The sequence below is a fragment of the Pinus tabuliformis genome, chromosome Q (genome assembly GCF_031772625.1).
Source record: "Pinus tabuliformis cultivar Carrire ecotype Pingquan chromosome Q, CPIR1, whole genome shotgun sequence".
NCBI classification, from domain to species: domain Eukaryota; kingdom Viridiplantae; phylum Streptophyta; class Pinopsida; order Pinales; family Pinaceae; genus Pinus; species Pinus tabuliformis.
This window is the reverse complement of record NC_142296.1, coordinates 1,056,065,869-1,056,087,875: the sequence shown is the minus strand read 5'-3', so window position 1 is coordinate 1,056,087,875 and position 22,007 is coordinate 1,056,065,869.

Here is a 22,007-nt window from a genome sequence, read left to right as displayed (position 1 = left end):
TGGCTCATACTTCTATGAATCAAGTGAATTTTTTTGCTGGTGGAAACTCTTGCAATGCTGGTAGAAATCATGACTTCCATTTGAACGTTGTATGCTCATTCAAATTGGTGCATAATTGTTCAAATTCCTAGCTGAGCATTGAATAATATTGTTCCTCTACATTGATGATGTTCTTGGTCTATGTAAATGGTGCATAAATGGTACATTTTTCATGCTTTGGTGTAATGTTGTGAGTTCATGTTTTGTTAGCCCCCATCAAGCCCTTGTCTACTTTGGAGTGTTGTTTGCGTTGTGATGGTGTCAACGTACTTTGAAAACCATGTATGGCATATGAAGATATATGGTATGCATTTGTTGTTTTTATATAGTTCCAACGCATGTGCATTGAATACTTTTAAAGGGCCGCATATGTTCAAGTATGAAAGGCCATAAGTGATATATGGTAATCCTTGTCAACATTTTATGAAGAATTTGTTCCATTATTAAGTCATTTTAAAAGGGGGCATATATATATATATATATATATATATATATATATATATATATATATATATATATATATATATATATATTAATGAAGACCATGTTCCAATGTTCCATTATTGAGTCATTTTAAAAAGGGCATATATAATGTATGGTATATAATATGAAAATGGGTTGTTTCCCTTTTTTGAAGAAAATAAAGTGTATGTATGGAAAGATTTTGAAGAGCATAAAGTGTATGTATGGATATTTTTGAAGACCGTAAAGTGTATGAGTAGAGTAATGAGTATCGCATGTCATAAATTACATGAGTGAGTAGTAATATATTACATGGTGGTGTGACTATTTATATGCATAATGAAGAGTCAAGGTTTGTCGTTTACATATTAAATCAACCTTTTACTTAAATAGAAGATATCAAGAAAGGTTGTAATTATTGTGTAAATTGAAAGAAGATAGTTTTTTTTTTTTTGAGAATTCATTCACTCATATCCTTAGTGGGCATAATTCTTACTAGCAAAGAGAACTACCATGAGTCGTCTAGGAAGATAAAACACACTCTCATTTTCAATGAACTTTGGAAATGAGTTTATGAAAGAGAAGGAGACAATGCACTTGAAAAGTCCACTTCAGACAAGGAGCTTTCCATTTGGGAAAACAAGAACAACGAGGCCTATGCCTTGATTGCAAGATCAATAAATGAAGGGGTGAGTCATCATATTTCACCATTTTCAAATTCTTTTTAAGATTTAAATAAATTCAAGGAATTATATGACTCGCACTCTGAGCTTGAAGTTGTTTAATATTGAGTTGATGACCCTCTTGCTTTAGCATCAGAAATAAGAGCCACAATGCATGATATTGAAGCTACTAGAGTTAAAATGGACATTCCTCTCAAAACTTATCTCAAGGCATTATATCCCTCTTATTCACATTATCTCTAGTCATTGTAAGCAAGTGGCAAACTTTAGGAGATTTCCTTTGACTCCCTTGAGAATAAGTTTTCTAAAATAGAAAAGGACTTTTGGAAGAAGAAAACTCCTCAGTCTCTTGAACAAGTTGTATGCCTTGCAAAAAAAGAGAAGAATCAAGGACATGATTCTTCTAGAGGAAAAGGTGGCTGAAGAGGACAAAAATTTCCAAGGGGAAAGGTCTGATATTCATAGCATACATTGTAACAAAAATGGTCATGATGCTTCCACATGTAAGCTCTTATGGGACATGATTATATAGGAAAGGGATGAAGAGAAAGAAAAATCATCTAATAAAGGGAAAGTAAAAGCACCCGAATATGCTCGTTATGTTGTGGCACATTTCAACATTGGAGTAACTGGAGATTTATTCAATGGTTCACTTGCTTCATAGAAATATGCTTGGTTTCTTGATTTAGGAGAAGATTTCCACATTAATTTTATAAGATATTTCTTTGAATAATTCACTGACAATGTTAATGGAGAAATCTACTTTGCAGACAAGTCAAAACTCAAGCCATAAGGGCTTGGCACCATCAGGCTCCCACTACCCATTCTTCCATAATTTATTATACATCATGTACTCTACCTCCCAGAGTTGAGAAGAAACTTGTTTTCTTTGGTCCACATCTACCAGAAAGGACACTCCATTCATGTATTTGATGACAAGGTTGAGGTTAGAAAAGAATCAGACAACTCACTTGTCTCGATGGGGATAAAAGAAAAAAGACTTCTAAAGTGGCAAGGAACCTTTGCTTGTGCACAAAATGTTTGATACATTTATCACTATAATGAAGGTACACTTCCATAAAGTCTTTTATGGCATGCTAGATTTGGACATTTGAACTATGAAAACCTTTTTTTGTTGAACAAAAATGGTGTTACTAGTTTTCCCACCATCCCTAGGAAACTTAAGCAATGTGATGCTCTCATGATTTTCATTCGAGAGCACATAGAAAGCTTGAATTCATTCATTATAATTTGTATGGTCCAATGCTTTTACTTTCCTCAAATAGTAATAAATACATTATGACATTTATTGATGACTATAGCATAATGTGTTAGGTTTATTTATTGAAGAACAAATTTGAAGATTTTGAAACATTCAAGAACTTTCATGATATTATCGCAAGTTTGTTAAGAATTATGGGAAAATAGCAGCACCTCTAACAAAATTGTTGAAGAAAGATGCATTTTCATGGACTCCAGAAGCAAAAAAGGCCTTCGAAGATCTTAAAGAGGCAATGTGCCAAGCACCTGTCTTAGCTACACCAGACTTCACAAAAACCTTTATTGTGGAATGTGATGCTTCCGGAAATGGAATAGGTGTTGTTTTAATGCAAGATGAAAGACCGATTTCTTTCGAAAGTCGTCCAATCAAGGGAAAGTATTTACACAAAGTTGTTTATGAGAAGGAAATGTTGGCAATACTACATGCACTTAAGAAATGGTGACCCTACCTAATGGGAAGACACTTCAAGGTAAAAACAGATCATGATAGCCTTAAATACCTTTTAGAACAAAGATTATCCTTTGAAGAACAACAAAAATGGGTCACAAAGATGTTGGGTTATGACCTTGAAATCATATACAAAAGAGGGAAGCAAAATGTTGTGGAATATGCACTCTCAAGAAAGGATGAGGATGTGGAAGCATTGTTGTGCGCCATTTCTATTATCCAACCAGATTGGATAAACAAAGCAAGGGAGGAATGGAAGAAAGACAAAGAAGCGTGGGAATTTATTCGAAAGTTACAACAAGATTTCAGTACATATGATACATTTAGTTGGGAAAATGATTCGTTATGGTATGAAGATCACTTATACCTCTGTAAGAATTCCCAACTCAATCAAAATATTCTTCTGGAATTGCACGCTTCTCCCTTAGGAGGGCACTCAGGATTTTTAAAATCTTACCACAGGGTTAAGAAGGAATTTTTTTGGGATGGCCTTAAATCGGATATTCAAAAGTTTGTGAGGGAATGTTTGGTATGCCAACAAAATAAAGTTGAAACAATTAAGACACCAAGTCTATTACAACCTTTATCCATTCCAAGCCAACATTGGGAGGAGGTTTCAATGGATTTTATCACAGGTTTACCTAAGTCTAAGGGAAAGAGTGTCATCATGGTGGTAGTTGACAGAATTACCAAGTATGCACACTCTTTTGCATTATCACATCCATTTAAAGCTAGCACAGTTTCTACGGCATTTATGGAAACAATTCAAAAGCTACATGGAAACCCAAAGATTATTGTAAGTGACAAAGATCCCATTTTTACGGGAAACTTTTGGACAGAATTATTTTCTTGTCTTGGTACTCAGTTAGCTCATAGCTCATCTTATAATCCTCAATCTGATGGGCAAATGGAGATAGTAAACAAATGTTTGGAAGGATATCTTCATTGCTTTGTATCTAATAAACAAACATAATGGGTCAAATGGTTTCCTTTGGCTGAATGGTGGTATAACACTTCCTTCCATACTGCAACAAAAATGACCCCATTTATGGCACTTTATGGATATCAGCTACCATCCATCACATCATATTTAAGAGAAAATTCTAAGGTTCAAGCAGTGGAACATCACGTTGAGCATCAACAACAAGTTCTCCAACTATTAAAGGATAACATCGTGCTGGCATAGAATGGAATGAAACAACAGGCAGATCAACATCGCGGTGAAAGAAGTTTTGATGTAGGTGATTGGGTATTCCGACAGCTAAAACAATATAGACAAATGTCCCTCAAGCAAGCTAAAAGGAATAACAAATTTTCATGAAAGTATTATGGTCCGTACAAGGTGTTGCAAAAGATTGGTACTATTGCATACAAATTGGAGCTTCCTGCAGCTTCTCAAGTGGACCCAGTTTTCCATTTTTCATCTTTAAAGAAGGTTATAGGCGACAAGCTCCCAGTTCAAACAATATTGCCAGAACTTGACGAGGAAAGAAAAATTATATTGGAATCAGAAGCAGTCATAGAAACAAGAACTCGACAACTACAAAATTGATCCATTTCAGAGTATCTCATCAAGTGGAAGAACTTATCCGCTGAATATTCCACATGGGAGGATGAGAATTTTATACAGAAGCATCAAGAACTACTCAAACATTGAAGACAACACTTTTTTGAAGGAGAGGGGCATGTTAGGTCCCTATAATACTAGTGATGCCCCCATTAATATTGTAGTTGTATCCCTTATTAATATGTTGTGCCCCTATTGTCCCCATATTGTTATTACTGTGCCCCATAGAATCCCTCTATTGTTATTTTTGTGCATTTATATTATTATTTTTAGGTCGACTTGGTTATATTGTGACCCCTTAGACTCCTATATATAGAAAGGAGGTTTTGTCATTTGAATCATCCAAGAATTGTTCATTTGTGTAGTGTAAAGGAGGTTGCCCCCTTGAAGAGGCTTATTTCTAAGGCGTTCATCTATCTTTTTTATTTTTTTGTGAGTTGGTTTCATAATAGTATAGGTGAGATGACTATGGTTGAGGGTTGAGGTGGTTTTCCTTTAGAAGCTGTGGTTGGCTTTGTTTTGGTTTAACCTTTAAGATCCCACATTCATGTTTGGAATACAACACGGGGGTGATTGTCTGAAAGAGGGATTTGGTTTAGCCCATTCTATGGTCGAGTGGTATGTGGAAGTCCTTGAATTGGTTAGAATTTTCATATGTTTATAAGAGTTATTTTCCTATTGTGATCTATAAGCACTTATACTAGTTATCATGTTGACATTATGGCTAATTTTCCATGCATTCTATTATGGTTATATGTTGGTTATATGATGTATTCCATCTATGGCTCTTGCAATGTTTTGATAAGTTATTGAATGGTTGATGAATGCATGGGCTAACTAGTGTTGTTCCAACTAGGTAGAGAGGGCATTGAGCCTTCTTGGTGATTCTCTAGTGAGATTATTGAATAAGTGAATATATATGTATTTATGAACTACATGTACCAAGTACACAAAGTATTTGTATAAATGAGTAATTTGGACCTCCAACTTCCTAGGGTCATAACTTTGGCATATGATCTATGTTTGACTATAATAATACCTTGTTTCGAAGATCTCCATGAGGAGGGAAAAAATAAATTTTGTAAGGCATACCTTGGATTTTTTTCAGTCCCTCTCTTTTCCTTGAAAATTTCGTTTAGACCCTCAAAACGGCCTCGAAAGTTTAGGACCCGAAAAACTGCCAAGATAGAAAGATTTGTTAAATTTAAGGAAATTGAAATTGAAGGTAATAGTGTTGGGTCAAGTTAGGCTTTAACAATGCAATTATGTGTCACTGGGTGTTTTCAATTAATTATGAACATGTGGACCCCATTTTCCATAAGTGCATATTGGAAATCGAGTCATGCTTAGTAACTCTTATCTCATGTTTAGCTTGGTGAGTAGGTCGAATTGGGTAAATGTGGGGTGGGGTGTTACACATTGGCTCATACTTCTACGAATCAAGTGAATTTTTTTGCTGGTGGAAACTCCTGCAATGCTGGTAGAAATCATGACTTCCATTTGAACGTTGTATGCTCATTCAAATTGGTGCATAATTGTTCAAATTCCTAGCTAAGCATTGAATAATATTGTTCCTCTACATTGATGATGTGCTCGGTCTATGTAAATGGTGCATAAATGGTACATTTTTCATGCTTTGGTGTAATGTTGTGAGTTCATGTTTCGTTGGTCCCCGTCAAGCCCTTGTCTACTTTGGAGGAGTGTTGTTTGCCGTGTGATGGTGTCAACGTACTTTGAAAACCATGTATGGCATATGAAGATATATGGTATGCATTGGTTGTTTTTATATAGTTCCAATGCATGTGCATTGAATACTTTTAAAGGGCCGCATATGTTCAAGTATGAAAGGCCATAAGTGATATATGGTATTCCTTGTCAACATTTTATGAAGACTTTGTTCCATTATTAAGTCATTTTAAAAGGGGCATATATATATATATATATATATATATCTATATATATATATATATATATATATATATATATATATATATATATATATTAATGAAGACCATGTTCCAATGTTCCATTATTGAGTCATTTTAAAAAGGGCATATATATAATGTATGGTATATAATATGAAAATGGGTTGTTTCCCTGTTTTGAAGACAATAAAGTGTATGTATGGAAAGTTTTTGAAGAGCATAAAGTGTATGTATGGATATTTTTGAAGACCGTAAAGTGTATGAGTAGAGTATGGATATTTTTGAAGACCGTAAAGTGTATGAGTAGAGTAATGAGTATCGCATGTCATAAATTACATGAGTGAGTAGTAATATATTGTATGAGTGAGTAGTAATATATTACATGGTGGTGTGACTATTTATATGCATAATTAAGAGTCAAGGTTTGTCATTTACATATTAAATCAACCTTTTACTTAAATAGAAGATATCAAGAAAGGTTGTAATTGTTGTGTAAATTGAAAGAAGATAGTTTTTTCTTTTTGAGAATTCATTCACTCATATCCGTAGTGGGAATAATTCTCACTAGCAAAGAGAACTACCATGATTCATCTAGGAAGATAAAACACACTCTCATTTTCAATGAACTTTGGAAAGGAGTTTATGAAAGAGAAGGAGACAATGCACTTGAAAATTCCACTTCGGACAAGGAGCTTTCCATTTGGGAAAGCAAGAACAACGAGGCCTATGCCTTGATTGCAAGATCAATAAATGAAGGGACGAGTCATCATATTTCACCATTTTTAAATTCTTTTTAAAATTTAAATAAATTCAAGGAATTATATGACTCACACTCTGAGCTTGAAGTTGTTCAATATTGAGTTGGTGACCCTCTTGCTTTAGCATTAGAAATAAGAGCCACAATGCATGATATTGAAGCTACTAGAGTTAAAATGGACGTTCCTCTCAAAACTTATCTCAAGGCACTATATCCCTCTTATTCACATTATCTCTAGTCATTGCAAGCAAGTGGCAAACTTTAGGAGATTTCCTTTGACTCCCTTGAGAATAAGTTTTCTGAAATAGAAAAGGACTTTTGGAAGAAGACAACTCCTCAGTCTCTTGAACAAGTTGTATGCCTTGCAAAAGAAGAGAAGAATCAAGGACATGATTCTTCTAGAGGAAAAGGTGGCTGAAGAGGATGAAAATTTCCAAGGGGAAAGGTCTGATATTCATAGCATACATTGTAACAAAAATGGTCATGATGCTTCCACATGTAAGCTCTTATGGGACATGATTATATAGGAAAGGGATGAAGAGAAAGAAAAATCATCTAATAAAGGGAAAGTAAAAGCAACCGAATCTGATCATTATGTTGTGGCACATTTCAACATTGGAGTAACTAGAGACTTATTCAATGCTTCACTTGCTTCATAGAAAGATGCTTGGTTTCTTGATTTAGGAGAAAATTTCCACATGACTTTTAGAAGATATTTCTTTTAATAATTCATTGACAATGTTAATGGAGCAATCTACTTTGTAGACAAGTCAAAACTCAAGCCATCAGGGCTTGGCACCATCAGGCTCCAACTGCCCATTCTTCCATAATTTATTATACACCATGTACTCTACCTCCCAGAGTTGAGAAGAAACTTGTTTTCTTTGGTCCACATCTACCAAAAAGGACACTCCATTCATGTATTTGATGACAAGGTTGAGGTTAGAAAAGAATTAGACAACTCACTTGTCTCGATGGGGATAAAAGAAAAAAGACTTCTAAAGCTCTACTTGTGCACAAAATATTTGATACATTTATCACTATAATGAAGGTACACTTCCATAAAGTCTTTTATGGCATGCTAGATTTGGACATTGACATAGCCTTAGGTGGTGAGTGGCGTAGCCTTACAGAAAGGATATTGGTTGATGAAGTATGGTGTGGCCATCCAGGGGCCGAGCCCAGAGTCCTTAATATCGGTCAGAGTCATTCATATCGGGAAGGAGAGTCTTCTCGTTCACACCCTTACCTTAGCTAAGAGTGAACGTCAATTAACGTTAGGGAAAGCGAACGTCAATGAGCGGGGATGCGGGTATTTATAAAGGGGTCTGTTTCAGGCTTACCTCACAAATAAAGGTGCGAAGCCGCTTGTTCCCTCCAGGGGGCAAGGAGTCATTATCCATTCATTATATACGAGCATACCGTATAGAACTATGACAACCTTTTTTTGTTGAAGAAAATGGTGTTACTATTTTTCTAACCATCCCTAGGAAACTTAAGCAATGTGATGCTTTCATGATTTTCATTCGAGAGCACATAGAAAGCTTGAATTCATTCATTATAATTTGTATGGCCCAATGCTTTTTCTTTCCTCAAATAGTAATAAATACACTATGACATTTATTTATGACTATAGCATAATGTGTTAGGTTTGTTTATTGAAGAACAAATTTGAATATTTTGAAACATTCAAGAACTTTCATGCATGGATTGAAAATGATACACAATATCATATTGGCTCTATTAATACTAATAATGGAAAATAATATACTTCAAATGAATTTGAAAATTGTCTTTGCTGGCATGGGATCAAACATCAAACAATTGTGCCTTCTAATCCCTAACAAAATGAAGTAGCTGAAAGAATGAATAGGACAATCTTAAATATGGTACGTTCAATGATGTTTTTCAAGAACGTTAAGCAGATGTTTTGGGCTAATGCAGTTCTATGTGTTTTGTATATTAAGAATAGGTGTCCATATCATGCTATCAAAACCAAGACTCTCTTTGAAATGTGGTATGTCCACATTCCTTTGGTGAGACATCTAAGGGTTTTTGGTTCCACCTGTTATACCTTGATACCTAAGGAACAAAGAAAAATGCTAGGTGCAAGGAGTTAGAAATGTATCTTCTTGTGTAAATCAGACACCTCCAAATCATATAGTATCTATGATGAAGTTAATAAGAAGTTAATACTGTCTAGAGATGTGATCTTTCTTGAATCTTCCAAGACTCACAATGTTATTGAGTGTCGTGTTAATCGCTTGGATAGATTCAGACATGCAAAGTATTTTCAATAATCTGATAATGAGATTCCACATCTTGAAGGGGGGATCCCTACACTAGATAAATCTATGGAATCTCCTTTTGAAGCACTCTCTCCCCCTCATGAAGCTCCAACCATTGATTAATAATACACTTTGATTAATGTGATTGAGAGAATTCAGAGGCTAATCTTGATTCAACCCTATCTCAGTAAACTGAGTAGCCTGGACCATATTGGAAAGGTACTCCAAAATGTCTCACAAAGACACTTGAAAGTGTATGTCCTAATGAGGTTGGAAAGACATGAACAAGAATCTCAACTAGATAGAATGGAGGTAATGTAGATGATCTTGATTCACTTGTTGATATGGATGTTTCTTATGATTGTGAACTAAATTTGTATACAAATTTCGAACCAACTTCCTTCAAAGAAGATACTTCTCATGATGAATGGAAATAAATGATGAAAAAACAATATGATTTTTGATAAATCATTTCACCTGGAAGTTGTTTGACCCTCCATTGGGAACCAAACCAACAAGATGCAAGTGGGTCTTCAAGAAAAAGTAGAAAGAAGATGGCTCACTTGAAAAGCATAAATCTAGGCTTATGGAAAAAAAATGCATAGAAGGAAGGGGTCAATTATGAGGATATATTTTCCCCCACAATAAAATGGGCTACCATCCATACACTCTTTACCTCGGCAAATTAGAATAGTTGGAAATTCCATCAAATGGGTGTAAAAACTACTTTCTTAAATGGAGATATGAAAGAGAATGTTTTTATGTCCCAAACAAAATGATTTGTTGTGAAGGTTCAAGAACATAAAGTATGTAAGATTTTTAAATCCTTGGTATGGCCTCAAACAAGCATCGCGAGCTCGATACAAGAAATTGACTGAGCATCTTATGAAACTCAATTTCAAACATTATGATCTTGGTGATGAAACTTTTCTTTTCATGAAAGTTGGAAAAACAATTACATATCTTGTGGTGTATGCATATGGTCTTCTTATGACAGGGAACAATGAGAATTACATTGCATCCATAAAGAAAGAACCGAGGAAAGGTTTTGAAATGATATATTTGGGCTATGTTCACTACTATCTTGGTATTGAAGTAACCCAACCTCCAAATTTTATATTCTTCTCTCAGAAGAAGTACAATGGAGATTTGTTGAGGAGGTTTGGCATGACTGAGTGCAATCCTTTGACTACTCCAATGGAACAATAATTAAAGCTCAAATCCACTGAGCGAAAATAATTTGAGGATGCAAAAAAGTACAAACAACTCATAGGAAGTATCAACTCTAGACATATGAGTTATATTTGGAGATATTTGAAGCAGTAATCGTTAAAAGGCCTTAGGCCTATAGTAAAGTGATTTGGTTTTGGCATGAATGAGTCAACAACTGATTTGGTAGAGCATATTAAAAAGGCTTTGAGCCTATGGTTAAGAGCATGGGGCACACACATGGATAAATGAGTCGACATATATTTTTGGTGGTGTTTATTAATAAAGCCTTTAGGCTTTGTTGGAGTGAATCAGAAGCTTTAGTTCAATTGCAATGTTTGGAAGTTAAGCCAAACATAACAAAAAAACACTAAATTGCATGAATGAGTTGGCATATTGATTTGGCACTAAAGTAAGACTTGGAATTTTGGTAGTAGAATAGATTGATAAAAGGCATATTTAGGGGATTTGGAGGTTCACCAAAATTAGAAAAGTCTCGCTAAAACTTATTAAAAGGCAAAAATACTAAAGAAGTAAATAAATAACATTCTAACTGAGAGTTTGAATTTAAACTAGAGATTAGAGATTAAAATTTTGATGAACATAGTCATAGGACAATTTGTGAACATTACAAGGGAAAAAAATAAGGATTCATGCAGCAGTATAAAAAAAACAATGAAGTCCAAAAATATCAAGCCAATTTTTTTATAAGTAGGCTTGAGCAAGTAGGTTAGACAAGTCTTTGTGTGGAGAATTTTGTGTGAGGTGAAGTTACTGGTGTTCTCGGTAATTAGAGATTGCTGAAGGTATTGGTGATCAATGAATTTTTTATTTATTGTGAAAGCAGAGAAGGAATTCATGGCTCTAGCATGAAAGATGAACCATTGAGTGTCAAACAAGTTGTAGCTTGCAAATCAAGGGTTGGTGCTCCTTCCAATGGGTGTTGGTAAATATTTTGGGTTGTAGCTCCATTCAGTTGTAGTTGATAAATCAGGGAGTTGTAGCTTCTTTCTTGTTGTAGCCATAACATTGTAATAGCAAGTTGTAGCTTGCCTTGTGAAGCAATTAAAGATCAATTTTGGAGAATTTATTTGTTCCTTGTGTGTTCCATTTTCATTGTTGATACTGTCTCTTGTCATGCTTATTTACATTAATCGCTGAAGTAATTAATTTTGTTCTAATGTTCCTACACAAAGTGAAAGAAATTTTTTAAATTGTTAAAATTTTGACAATACTAATTCAACCCCCCCTCCCCAGTATTGTCTTGGTTTCTAACACTACCAACTGAGAAATTTGAAGAGTTGATGATATTAGAATATATTGATGACATGCCATCTAGCCTTAATGATGATGATGCTAGTGAAAATGATAACACATGAAGAAGGATTGAATGAAATTATTACATGTTTCTTTGGGGATGGAAATAATGATGACGATAATGATCATATGGTTGAAAGTAATGATGATAGTAGGGGTAATTATCACCAACGTTATATTATTGATAACAACCTAAAATATTCAATCAAGCAAGCAACAAAGACACATGTAATAAGGTCAGGTGCATGTAGAACCTCAAAAACTGCATGCACATCAATATTATTAAAAATCAAGTCTCTATTTGGTTGGGCAGACAAATGATTCACTACCCTACTGAAGTGAGGTAAAACCTAATTCTTACTTTTCATTGTAAATTGATGTGTAATTCATAAGCATTTATCCAATTTGTTTATATTTATTTAAGGGGATTTTAAACCATATATTGTATATAAATATTCATAGTATAGATTTACATATCAAACATGTTCATCATAAGTCAAAAATTCAATTGATTTAATCTCAAGCAATCTTATAGGGCACTAAAAACTAAAATATTCCTTGAAGAGAATGTGTGGCCATCAACTTGCAGAGAAGCACATCAGTTATTGGTTGCGTTTGGGATTGAATATTACTAAATTCATTATTGTAAAAATGATTTCATTTTATACATATATGAATATCATGACAAGATAGAATTCCCTCTAAGTAAAGAGAAGAGATATCATACATATGTACAAGGTTCTGTAGTTCCAAATAAGTTTTTAGATCACATGCCAATTATACCTAAACTTCAACAAAGGTTATGTTTCAAGTCACTTGAAAAATTGATGGATTGACATGAAAAGAATAGGAGTAAAGATGGATTCACTACACGAAAAAAGGTCATTGGTGAGGGTCATGCCTATGATGGACCTTTAAGTTCTGTCACCAATGTTGCATATGGTGACAGTCCTTAAAAAAACATTGGTGTAAGTGTATATAGTGATGGTCCTTTAAGGTTTGTCACCAAAGCCATTTTCAATAACACTTTTGGTGAGGATCGTTAAAGGCCTGCCACTAATTCTCTCTTTGGTGACACTTTTGGTGAAGGTCGTTAAAGGACCATCACTAATTCTCTCTTTAGTGACACTTCTAGTGAAGATCTTTTATTGTCCCTCACCAATGCTCTTTTTGGTTACTTTTGGTGACATAAAAAATGTTTGTCATAATTGATCATTCCAATGAATTTTTTATGACACTATGTACCTATTACTATATTTTCATCAAAAGATAACTATTTAAGACCATCGTTGTGGAGTCTTTTTCATTATGTGTCCAAGGTCATAGTGGTTATAGTCAATCAATTTGTTAAGAAGTAAATAGTTTGTATCATTTCCCTCAAGTCATAAGAATATAGTTTTCCTATGAGTCAACACATGATTCATCTCTATTAGGTTTATTATCTAGCAAATTTCCTTTAGATAAAGTTCCACTAGTGTGTGTAGGAACTATATTATTTAATACATAATCAACCTCTGTCAATTCTATTAATGAGAGAGACCTAGCACTCCTCAACACTCATGGAACACCTTAACATGCTTTGGAACAGTACACTAACATTCCTTGGCACCTCGCATGTCTTGGAACATATTTGTACCTAGAACATCTTGCCATGAGTAGGACTCCCAAGCACATGTCAGCATGCCCTAGCATAGCATAACACTCCCCTAGCATGTGTTGGCATGCCCTGTAGTCCCTAGCATGCCTTGGAAAACCTTGGCATAATATTGCATTGACAAACATTAGTACTTGGCAAACATTGGCACTTGGCATGTATTGAAACATATTATTAGTGTGCCTAACATGCCCCTTTTTAAAAATATAAAGTCTCGACTTATTAACCCTCTTATGTTTTCATTTCCTTACATTTTAGCTTGGTTATTCCTTTTTCTGCCTTGAAACTCTTTGATGCATACTGGTATAGTCTGGCACCCTACACATCCTAGCATGTTTTAGCACTTGGCATGCCTTGGCACTATTTGACACATGTTAGCACACCCCAGAACTGCCTAGCACACTCTAGCACTTCTTGACATGCCCTGATATTCCCTAGCATGCTTTTCCTGTGCTTAGCATACCTTGTCACTCTCTCCATGGCATGACAACTAGCACTCATTGACAATCCCTAACACACGCTCATATTCATTCACTTCCATGAATTTTGACCTAGTTCTCCCATGTGTCGTCCTAGTACTCCCTAACACTTCTCAACATGCATTGGCACTCTCTAGCACACCTTATCACTCTTTGGCACGCTCTTCCACTTCATGGCATGCATCACACTCCCTGAAACACGTTGGCACTTGGCACTTGGCAAGTATTAGCATGTTTGGCATGCATTGAGGTGACTTGGTATGCTTCGGCATGGTTTAATATTAAATTTATTTGAGATCAATTATTGGAATGTAGATGAGAAGCAACAGAGTAAGGTTTGGTGCTTAGAATGCATTGACACTTGGCACTTGGTACCTATTGGCACCTAGTGTTGGTGTTCCTAGCATGCCCCTCATGGAAAAGGTAAATTGATGACTTATTAACCCTATTATGTGTTCATGTCCTTGTAGTTTAACTTATTCCTCCCTTTTGTTGCCTTCACAGTCCCTGGTATGCATAATTGTCACACCCTTGTGCATCTTGGCATGCCTTAGCACTTGGCACATCTTAGCTTGTTTGACATTCCTTCGTACTATCTGGCACATGTTAGCATGCCCTAGAATTCCCTAACACACCTTGGTAGTCATGTCGTCATAGTTAGAATTACATTTTTCAATGACTTGGGAACCTTACATTCACTAGAACACCTTGGCACTCCCTAGTTGTCATGCCCTCACAAATAACCTTACTTTTTTTGTGACTTGGGAACCCAACCAATTCATTAGAAAAAAAATATTGTGCCCAAACCAAAGTCTCCCTTTCTCTGAAATTGCTTTGTCCACGCCTTATCACAACCATAGGCTTGCCTCCTGCAAGTCCTATTCTGAACTTTTCCTAAAAAACTTCATCCTTGGGACACCTGGAATTCAATGACACTCCTTGGCACACACTCTTATTTGTTCATTTCCAAGCATTTTGACCTAGTTCTCCCTTATGTTCCCCTAACACTCCTCAACATCCATTGACATTGTCTGCCATGTGTTAGCACGCCTTTTCATTCCTTGGCATGCCCTGTCACTCTCTCCTAGCATGACTTAGCACAACCTAGCATACCATGTCACTCTCTCCTTAGCACACTTGGAACTCACTAACACTCCCTATCACACACTCTTATTCATTAATTTCCATGCATTTTGATCTAGTTCTCCCTTATGTTTCCTAGAACTCCCTAACACTCCTTAGTATGCATTGGCACACCTTGGTGCTTGGCACATCTTGGTATGCTTCCCTATCACTCTAGCATGCATTGGCGCTACATAGCATACATTGTCACTCCCTCCTTAGCACACCTGGAACTCGTTGACACTTCATTTCCATGCATTTGAAACTAGTGTTGACTTGTGTTTCCTTAGCACTTGGCCCTAACGCTCCCTAGCATGCAGTCGCGCCACACCCTGGCACCTGGCACATCTTGGAATGCCTTAGCAGTTGGCTTGTCTTAGCATGCCTAACATGCCTTGGAATTATCTAGCATGTGTTAGTACTTCCTGACATTCCCTAGCATGCCTTGGCACTACCTAATTATAATGCCCTCATAGATAGCTTCACTCTTTTTGCGACTTCGAAACCCAACCAAGTCATTAACAAAAGAATGTTGTGCCCAACCCAAAGTCTCCCTTTGTCTTAAACGATTTGACCAACCCCTTCTAATTGTAACCATAGGATTTCCTCCTACAATTCCTATTATGAACTTCTCCTAACACACTTTGTCCTTGACACTCCCTATCACACACTCTTATTCATTCATTTCCATGAATTTTGAGCTAGTTCTCCCTTGTGTTTCCATGGCACTCCCTGACACCTGGCACATCTTGGCATGTCACTCTGGCACTCTAGCATTCCTTGGCACTATCTAGCATACCTTGTCACTCACTCCTTAACACACATAGAACCCACTAACACTCCCTATCACATACTCCTATTCATTCATCTACATTTATTTGAAACTAGCACTCCCTTGTGTTTCCATGGCACTCCCTAACACTCCCTGGCATGCATTGACACACCCTAGCACTTAGCACATCTTGGCATATCATTGCCATGACCTCTAGCATGCCTTAGCACTGCAAAGAATATCTTGTCACTCCCTTAGCACACCTGAAACTCACTGACACTTCTTGTCACAAAATCTTATTCATTCATTTCCATGCATTATTTTGACCTAGTGGTCCCTTGTGTTTCCATGGCGCTCTGTAACACTTCCTAGCATGTATTGGCATACCCTGGCACCTGGTACATCTTGGTAGGATGATGCCCTCACACTCTAGCATGCCTTAGCACTACCTAGCATACCATGTCACTCCGTCCTTAACACACCTGGAACTCGCTGCACTCCTTGTCACACACTCTTATTCATTCATTTCCATGCATTTTGACCTAGTGCTCCCTTGTGTTTCCCTAACACTCACTAACACTCCTTAGTACGCATTGGCACACCTTGGAACTTGGTACATCTTGGCATGCTTCCCTAACACTGTAACATGCCTTGGCACTACCTAGAATACCTTGTCACTCCCTCCTTAGCACACTTGGAACTCGCTAACACTCCCTATCACACACTCTTATTCATTCATTTCCATGCAATTGAAACTAGTGCTCCCTTGTGTTTCCTGGTACTCCCTAACACTCACTAGCATGTGTTGGCACCACAACCTAACACTTGGCACATCTTGGCATGCCTTAGCACTTGGCATGACTTGGCATGTGTTGGCATGAAAATGGGAACAGGGAAGAGACCTTGGGTTTAGGTACAAGGGGCCAACAAGGCTTTGTTGTAGTCTAGAACAATGTCGACATTTTCACCTTACCCAGAGAGGGTAAGGAGTCTCACTCGAGGCGTGCCATGATTGAAGTGTGAGGGGGTAGAATGAGGCACCAAGGGAACCACAACCTGCAACCGATCTTAAATCATAGCAATCAAGCACCTACTGACCACACTATTCTACTCACATTACCTTAGGAAATCATATAGCATATATACAGATATTTAAACATTTTAAAGAACCAATATAGAACTCAACAATACATCATAGGTGAAAATTGTCTCTTTCATTATGCTTCATAGAAATAAATACATAAATAAGTACAGAAGGCTCGAAGCCTGATCATCAATAACAAGAATGACCCAACCCACAGATCAGAGACCAACAGAGCAAGGGTGTACCCGCCTTTCACAACCCAGGAAGGTTGCATTGATTCCTGGCTCACTTGGTTCATCAATATCTAGTAATCACCAACCCTTTCCCATCCTTTATTTTGCCTTTTATCCTATGCTCCACACCTAGACTATCAATTCCACTTATTTCCTACTCGGTTGACTCTGCCTTTGGTTGCCTTTTCTCTCTACTTGCTCGGTTTCTCTTGCTCTCCCCCGCCACCTTTCCGCAATTGTTAGACTACTCTTGGTTCTTGTCCCCCCCCCCCCCCCCCCGGCTGTCAGATCCCCAACTCGATCGTCATCCCTGCCACCTATTCCTATCTAGTCTTTCTGCGAAAATTCAAAACGAAGGTTCCAACAGCTTGCCTAACATGCCTTGGAACTGTCTAGCATGTGTTAGCACTTCTTGGCATTTCTTGGCACATGTTGGCACTCCTTAGTTTTCATGCCCTTATAGATAGCCTTATCTTTTTTGCGAATTGGGAAACCAACCAAGTCATTGAAAAAATAATGTTGTGCCTAGTCTTGACACTTCCCAACACTCCTTGGCATGCATTAACATTGTCTGGCATGTGTTAGCATGGCTTTTCATTCCTTAACATGCTCTGGGACTCCTTAGCTATCATGCCCTCCCAACTACCCTTACATTTTTTACAACATGGGAACCCAACAAAATCCTTCCTCAACTATAACAACAACTTGACTATAACAACAAATTGACCAAGTTACAATTACTACAACTAAAATATGCCTTGTTCAGCTAAGAACTTCCTATAACTCTTCTTAGGCTACTCATGTATAATTTCAACTTATCCAACTTAAAAAGTTACGAAGACAAGGCTCACATCCAACCGTGGTCGTAAAATTAAACAACTAAGAATTTTTTTTTACATCTTGACATGCCATAACACCTGGAATTCCTAATAATCCCTTCGCACTATGTAGCACGTGTTAGCATCCCCTGCATTTCTTGGCATGCTTTGGCACTCCCTAGAACATCCTAACACTCCTTGACACTTAATAGACCTCGTACTCACTAGCTAACAATCTCTGTCACACTCTTATTCATTCATTTCCATGCATTTCAAACTACTTCTCCCTTGTGTTTCCCTAGAACTTGGCTCTAACACTCCCTAGCATGTGTTGGTGCCACACCCTAGCGCTTGGAACTTCTTGGCATGCCTTAGCACTTCACATGTCTTGGCATGCCTAAAATTCCTTGGAACTTTCTAGCATGTGTTAGTACTTCCTCGCATTCCCTAGAACACCTTGTCACTCCCTAGCTGTCATGCCCTCATAGATAGCCTTACTTTTTTTGTGACTTGGGAACCCAATCAAGTCATTGACAAAAAAATGTTGTGCCCAACCCAAATTCTCCCTTTGTCTGAAACTAATTTGTACACACCTTATCACAACCATAGGCTTGCCTCCTGCAAGTCCTATTCTAAAGTTCTTCTAACACACTTCGTCCTTGGGACACCTGGAATTCGTTGACACTCCTTGGCACACTGTACTCTTATTTGTTCATTTCCAAGCATTTTTACCTTGTTCTCCCTTGCCATGGCTTATCATTGGCTAGCATGCCTTTCCACTCCCTCCTTAGCACACCTGGAACTCGATGACAAATCATTTCCATGCATTTGAAATGAGTTCTCCCTTGTGTTTCTCTGGCACTTGGCCCTCACACTCCCTAACATGCATTCAAGCCACACCTTGGCACTGACACATCCTAGCATGCCTATCATGCCTTGGAATTGTCTAGCATGTGTTATTACTTCACTTGTAAATAAAGAAAACATCATTTCATTAACAAAGACAATTGATTATTTAAGTTGTGCAAGCTATGTCAATTAAGAAATCAACAAGTTTTCTTGTTTTGGTCCTTGGAAATGACAATTTTGTTATGTTGGACAGTTACATCATACATGGCTTTGAACATAACAGATTGAAGATATGTTGCAGACTATGATGCATAGCATGAATTTGTATGGGTAGGAGTAAGAGAATTTTTCTCCAATTTACACTTCTCCACAAACCCATCCAATCATAGCATAATTTCAGTCATTTTTTTCTCATGAATATGGTTATGAATTAGCTCAAGCATCCAAGGTTTCTGATTTTCCAAGACTTGAGTTTTCCTTTCTTAAGAGTTAATCCAAACAGCTACAGATATATTATCTCAATTGTTATCTTTATAGCATGTACTCCTACAACATGTAGCCAAATCACATCTCAAAAAACCATCAATATTAGAGTTACCAAGTCATAAAAACATGTAGTCATGATATCAAATAATACTACTTGCTTCCTCTAAGATCAACATCCCTTTACTTGGTTTATTTTCACATAATACTCAGAGTTCCCTTTGCCATGCTCTTCAACTTGCAAACATCAATCAATATGTTCCTGAAACGTATCAATCAACAAGCTTCAACATCGTATCCATCAAGGTCTTTGCATCTCCCTCTCAAGTTATCATGGCTCATTTTCATTTTTCAAGAGACCATATCGGATGTTGATCAATATCACCAGGTTTTATGCACAACTATCATGCTTCTATACATTGAGTACCCATATGGAAGAGTCCTTATTTCATCTATTATTTAACCAAGACATACAATGCACATGATTCCAAATATATCCTACCATACCTCTGAATACATGAATTCTACTTTCTAAAGAAGAGCTCTTATCTAAAGATGTGAATTCCTCTTTCCTTCATTTTGTCATCTAGTCAACTTCTTTCACGAACTACCTCTTTCTTTGAAGAAAATGTTTATGATGAGGCTCCTTTCTCAAGATGATAAAATTCTTCAATTATGCCTTCATGTTGCCACTAAAATAGTAAATTTCTTTGATGCTTGCTTCCATAATATTCCAGACCGCATCCATAAACTTCTAGTGGAATATACTATTTCCAAGATTCTTCCATATAGAACAACATTCTCATCAAGGATCTTTGTGATCCTTTCCTTCGAGAAGACTATTTCTATAACATACCATGCCTACAAGAGGACATCTTTGAGGTAAAAAATCTTTGTCAATGTATCATTAGTGAGAAATTCTTCTTGTTGCAAACAAGGCAACGTCCTTGTCACTGCTACAATGATATGAAACATAAATAAGGATCCTTTAAAAATGAAAAATGGTGGTTGTTACCAACTCACATGGATATGGATGAATTTTATTGTCAAGGAACTTGGATCATTGCTTTATAACTTGGCATCAATGGGATTGTTTACTCCTTACTCCTTACGCTTCAAAAAGAAGAAACATGCCCAATGAGGACTTATGAGTTAGGACCTCAGAATGTTGACCATTCATGACATGTTCTAGGCATATCTCTTTTCTAGTAGCTAGTGTAAAAGGAAGTAGCATGGCAGCACCATACCAGCATGTCTTCAGTGAACATGTTTGTAGTATTTTCCAGACTAGCCACAACCCAAGTATGAATTAATTTGCAGCAAGCCTTTAGGCTAAAATAGAGGTTGTTAAAGCAACTAAAAATCATCTTTCCAAATATGCAATTTTATTACCATTCTGGAAAATCCTTTACTCAAAATCAAGGGAACGAGTCCTTACAACTTTCCTTGTCATAATACTAATGACCTTCAATCGCATTGGAATGACTTGGAGGTCGATGATCCATGTGTGGGGTGCCTTCTAAGACTAATATGGTCTCTTTTCCATTATCAAAACTTTCATTAATTATTTTAAACACCATATTAGCTACTTATGCCTCCACAATTAATTTTCTTTTATTTACCTAATTAGCATGGGTTGTAACATACAACTACAATATAGCTACTGCTTCTATAAATCATTTTCTTGATTTCAATTTTGGATAAAATTTATGTTAATTTAGTTGTAGGATGAATCCCATGATTCAAATTTTGATAAACATGCAACATGGCTTCCTTAGAATACATAAAAGTTAAGCCATTGTACTAGTCTATAATCAGCTATAAGAGAATATAAGGTAATAGTCATTGAGAGATTATCTAGAATGTGAAACATGCCTATTGTAGATAATTCTATAAGAAGGTTTGTTTACTAGCTTCATTAAGATTTTTTCTTCCTACATCTTGTATTGGCATAGAGAATATTGATTTTATTTTCCATGTAAAAGCTACAAGGTATAATGAACAATGCTAGAGGTCAAGCACGTGTCTTCATATCTATTTCATGATAGCACAAAGTATTGCATGCACATGGATCTACGTGCTGCATTGATCCATAACTTTATTTTCATAAAGACAAAGATGTCAACAATTAAATTTTAGACAGTTCTACTACAAGGATTTTTCATATTTGATAGTTGTGACATGTTTGAACCAATAGACAAAATATGATACACAAGTTGAAATGATCAAATAAATTCTCTGAGAAGCTATATGCCTGATGACAAATTTCATGTAGTAAAGGTTACTCTGCAATAACAAATTGAATTACAGTAGTTTCTTACATGTACTTGAAAGTAACTCTTGGGTAGCCTATGATGGTCAATCAAGGTAAGAGTCTAATATAACTTGCCCTTAAAGTGAAAAATCATAATGGGAACTAGTCTCGAGTAGCTCAGCTAAGTAAAATGTGCACATTGAATCATTCTGCATTTTCCTCCATGCAGGTCAGCAAAAACAAGGATGAACATTTACAAAAAATAAGTGTCATTCTCATTTCT